We start from the raw sequence: 5,386 nt of genomic DNA, 5'->3' as shown, positions 1-5,386 counted from the left end.
TCGACACCCTGGGTCTAATGGTCAGGGGAATCTCACTGTGCTGCCACAGGTCGACGAGAACACAATATCAGAGTTCTGCGCGCTTAAAAACTCATCCGGACGGCAGCTGCAAGAGGCGCACCGCTTCGCAAAAAGCTGAATTGCTGTTCTCTAGTGGCGTGGGCTTCCGATCTGAGGTAGGCGTTAAAGAAAAGTGTTCGTTGCAAATGAGATGCGAATGTCAAATTTTTAAGGTAACCTTGCAATGCAATACATCTCCACTGTATTTTCCACTGCGATTATATACACGCGTCGTAGACACTTCATCATGCAGATATCGACACCACGTTTTGTTTCTGCGCGACTGCAACGCTGTGCTGCTTTCCTTGGCTCATTTCTTTAGCCACGGGTATGTGTCATAGTTTTTTTTTTTTTCCGAAATAAACAAGGCATGAACATGTACGTACATGAGCGGTGCGCCGCAAACGAAACAAAAATACTGATAGCGCGTTTCAACTGTATACAAAGAGAGCGGCCAGAGTAATGCCTTTTTACTGCACACTGGTTGTTTATAATGGTTTGTAGTCGTAATCTATCGCGCGGATTTCGTATTGTCATTATGACATATTTTTTAAAAAATATTGTGCTCTTTGCTTTCGCATCCCACGGCAGTGTTGCATTACCGTGTTCTATTGCGAACAACATACAAGGGCCCGCGATCAGCTGAAAGATGAGTGCGATGACCTACCTTAGACCGACCTATTCCTCGCCCGCCCCTCCGTAGAGAGTGGAGACATCCTTTGACTGAGCTCCTGTCGCCAAAACCAGTTTTCGTAGTGCTGTCCGCCATTTTCACGCCGAGCGTGCGTGTCGAGACGCGGCTACAACGTGGCGGTAGTCGGCAGGAATTTGATGCGGGTTTAACTACGGCGTTCTTTGAGCGCTTTCACGCGAAATGCCTGGCTTCTTTGTACAGTGGCGTAGCCAGAGGGGGGGGGGGGGGGGCACACCGGTCTCGTGCCTCCCCCCTCCCCCCTCCCCAAAGAATTTTTTTCCCATGGGATACAGAACACAATATGAAACTCTACCCCACTTATCTGCACAGACCCAATATCGGATCAAAAAAGTCCCCCCCCCCCCTCCCCCACCGAAAAACATTTCTGCCTAAGTCACTGGCTGGGTGCCTGTGCTTAAACCACTCGAGCAATGGTTGGCGACTGTTGAACTTTCCGAGGGACCCAAAAAGGAGAACTGTCTCGGTGGCTAAGATCAAGCGCGCGACAATTGGCAGCCTACAAACACCTCGTCCCTGTGAATTGTGAGTATTACGCAATTCCTTCAAAATATTTGTTTATTCTGCAATATTTTTGTAGCACGAGGGTGGTGACTGAAAGGTCTTCCCTCATACATCGCGTTCGGGAGGATGTTTCTTGATGAGAGACAGCGTACGAAGTAATTTACAAGTTACACTCTTAGCTGTGAGTGTAAAGCATTCAGAAAACAAATCCCATTGTAAAGTTCTGCGCGTGTCTGTACCAGTTTTAGAAATAGAGTTTGGAATCCTAAGGTCCATTCGTTTCACCTGCACTTCGTGAACCGGTTCACGGTGGCGCTGCACTCCGGCATTCGTTAAAGTCACTGGAACGGGAAAAGTACCGCGTTCTTTTTCTCTTCGCCGCCGCGGCCTTTCGGCGGCTTCACCACATAAATGGCCCAGTTCGCTCGCCTCGCCAGTGTCTCCCGGCCGCCGACGCACGGCGCTTTGAAGGGAGAATGTTTTTATAGCTTCAGAAAAGCGTGCAGGAACATTACGACATCCCGTATCGCTTTGACACTTCATCGCAAGCTTGTTGATGCATCGAAGGAGGCCTGGGTGCTGCGCTTTTGGGTGCAGCAACCGGCGGGAAACTGGCAAAGCCGTCTTTTCTATTCCGAGTGGGAAAAAGGTTGCCATGCGACGGGCTGTGTGGCTGCACAGAATACGGCGCGAAAAATTTGTTCCCACGACTGATACCCGCATTTCTGAGGCAAGCGTTTCATTGAGAATTCGCAAATGTTGTTTCGGGTAATGTTGGCGTCTCTGCGGCACTAGTGAAGCTTGCTTTGCGTGGTTGCCGCAGAAGGTTCATGCACAATAACATTGCCGGGCAGCTTTTAATTATATTTGGCGTAAAATTCACGCCTTTGAGCTCACATATCATTGCGCCATGAAACCTCACTGCTATAGATTGGTATTGCGTGGCGTGGCTGTATCACGAACATAAATAACAGTGTGTACCATGAAAATAATGGCAGGCATGTAACGTAAGGCATGATTTACATGCCATGCTCATGGTGCACCCGCGGCCGGTTCGCTGGCTTGATATGCACCAAGATAGGACGCGCGTGACGTGACTGTATAATTGTGCCTTTTGTGTCAATCCGGCACATCCTACGCATTGTGGGAATCAGTCTAATGCGAAGTAGCCAGCAATGAGCTGCATATATCGCCTTGTTCGTCTTTGAGGCAGATGAAGTCATTCATGTCATGACATCTAGTTCGCTATATATCGCATGTTTGTCATGCATCATGCATTTATGTAGAATCTGGTATATACAACGCATGACCTGTAATTTATGTTCGTCACGCACCGATGTCATGCCTTACCAAATGTGGTATACATCCAGTTAACAAAACGGCCGGAAGCGTACAAAGACAGTGTAATGTAAACCATGCCGTACATGTCATGCATGTCATGGTTTTCACATTACCACTTGTCATTCATGTTCGCCATACAGTCACCTCGCGCTATACCAATTTTGGTGTATATTAAGTTACCGAACCGGCTGCGAGCACACCATGAGCATGGCAAGTAAGTGATGCTGTACATGACATGCAAGTCATGATTTTCATGTTACCACCTGTCACTAACGTTCGTCATACAGAAATATCTCGTCATATCAGTTTTGGTATATATGCATTTCACTAAACGACCGCGAGCGCCCTGAGACCATTTCATGTAAATCATGTTTTACATGCCATGCCTGCCATGATTTGCACGTTATGACGAGTAATTTATGTTCGTCATAAACTCTTGTCACGCCATGCCAATTTTGGTGTGTATCAAGCTAGCGAAGCGGCCGCAAGCGCACCATGAGCGTGACATGTAAATCATGCCGTACATAGCGTACATATCATTATTTTCATGTTACCACCTGTAGTTTATATTCATAATACAGTCATGTTATACCATACCAAATTTGGTATACATCCCATTAACGAAACGGCCAGGAGAGCACATAGTTGTGGCGGCTAGATAGATAGATAGATAGATAGATAGATAGATAGATAGATAGATAGATAGATAGATAGATAGATAGATAGATAGATAGATAGATAGATAGATAGATAGATAGATAGATAGATAGATACTACGTTCAAACTCGCAGAAGTTCGCTAAGAAATGATTCGCAGTTAATAAATGCCGACAGCCGAGCGCGTAAATGCCGCGCACTTCGCATTTCTTTATCGGGTTAGTACGCGTGCGTGCGCGTGTAGGCAAGTGAAAACTGCCGCTATTTCTTTCCTAATCAGTTAGAGAACAACGGTATGCTTCATTAGGGGCTGCAAAAGCGCACGCAATGCGTAAAACATGCGTTACTCCGCGTGAAATCAACATCGCGCCGCCGCATCTTCGGCCGCGCTGGACCAAATATGGCGGCGGGCAGGACGGTCGCGGTACTTTTCCCGTTCCAGTGACTTTAGCATTCGTTTCACGAGTTCAACATGGCGGCGTCGGCACCGCGGTATTCGTTTCGAAAAAGTGCAGCCGTGGTGCAAGGCTAGTTCACAAATTCCCTGCACTTACTCATGAGGTAGTGCCGAGTCCGTGCAGCACAAAATGGCTGGAACCGCAGCAGACGACGCACCCGACTGCATTCGTGGCTATTTTACCGGTGCCCAACAAATACGTCAGTGAACGCTTTCCGGTAGTTTGAAATGCCAGGGAGCGTAAGCGGCGGCCACTTTTACGAATCACAACCTCCACAATTCGCGAGACAACCGACCATAGCAGAGGGTTTGCACGACATCTGCACTCTCGTATTCGTTTCGGCATCTCGTCGCTGCTGCACATTCTGAAACGTTCCCTGCACCACGACGGAACTCAGACGTCACCACCATGAACCAGTTCAGGTAGTGCAGGGTGAATCGAATGGACCTCTAATTCGTACTCAGCGCACGCAAACTTGCACGTGACGTGGAAGACTTCCGAATCTATTTCTTTTCGTACGCCAAGAGGCTGGGACGGCATGCTGCGCGCTGTCTTCTCTAGTTATATTAATGTGTTACCGGTTGGACCGAGAGCGTACTTTCGATGAAATCACCCCTGAAGGTTGTGACTGCATACCTAAACAAGGTTCCGCGGCCGAAGTTGGCAGGATGCTGTCAGCGACACGAAGAAGCTGTGGAAAAGCTGCTAATTTCAAACTCCGCGAGGCTGAGGCTGTGCGTGCACCTGCGTCAAGTCGCGGCGAAGGGAGCTAATAGGCATGCAAGCAAGACATGTGCAGGAGTGAGCCTGTAGTGAACATTGAAATCGTGTGTTGGTGCATTAGGCACAACTGAGACATTTTCGTTTCTCTTTGTGATGTCTATTCTGTTTTTTTTTTCTTCGCTTGTCAAGTAGAGTCGGAGAGGGATATGGCTATTTTACGTGTTGAAATTTATTAAATTGTCGTTTTGCTAGCTTCTCTTTTGCCTCAGGAGTTCTGCCAAATACGTGTGACAATTAAATGATAATAGATAACAAAGATATTCAATTGCATCAAGATATTGACAGCAATCACGCATTCATTGGTCATTTATTAGTTGGTTACCTTTACTGTAGATATTTCCTCAAATACATCATTGCTGCATAATGACTGTTTTGAACCAGCACAGCTTCGCCGAGCAAATTTTCCTGAAGAGCGGAAATGCCAAGTAATATGGTGATTTGAACCTCAATTACCCATTGCTCTACAGTAAAGCCTAAGCAACGCGTTATTTTACACCCGCAGAACAAGATCAGCCGGTGTCAAACGACGCCGTTTTAGTTTTAAAGTAAATAAACTATCACGCCAACAAGCGGTCACAGGGCGTTTAAAGGTGGTTTCAGGCAGCAGCATATCATCCCGTGAAGCGGCGAATTTCATAGTGCTGTTAGACAGTAAACTATCAAAAATAAGATTTAATAAACCAAGATAACACATCAATGCATTTCCGGTGTAATATAGTTTACGCAAAGCCTCCGTACAGCCGGCAAACAGCTCACACGCGCGCCGTCAATGCTCCCCTAGATTGGAGCCGGCGTGAAAATGGCGGACGCCGTAGCAGACGACGCGGTTGTCTCCACTCCCTACGCAGCGGTGGGCGAGGAGGATATCCAGG

The sequence above is a fragment of the Rhipicephalus sanguineus genome, chromosome 1 (assembly GCF_013339695.2).
Source record: "Rhipicephalus sanguineus isolate Rsan-2018 chromosome 1, BIME_Rsan_1.4, whole genome shotgun sequence".
In the NCBI taxonomy this organism is placed as follows: Eukaryota; Metazoa; Arthropoda; class Arachnida; order Ixodida; family Ixodidae; genus Rhipicephalus; species Rhipicephalus sanguineus.
The sequence above is the reverse complement of the archived record's forward strand: the minus strand, read 5'-3'. Positions refer to the sequence as shown.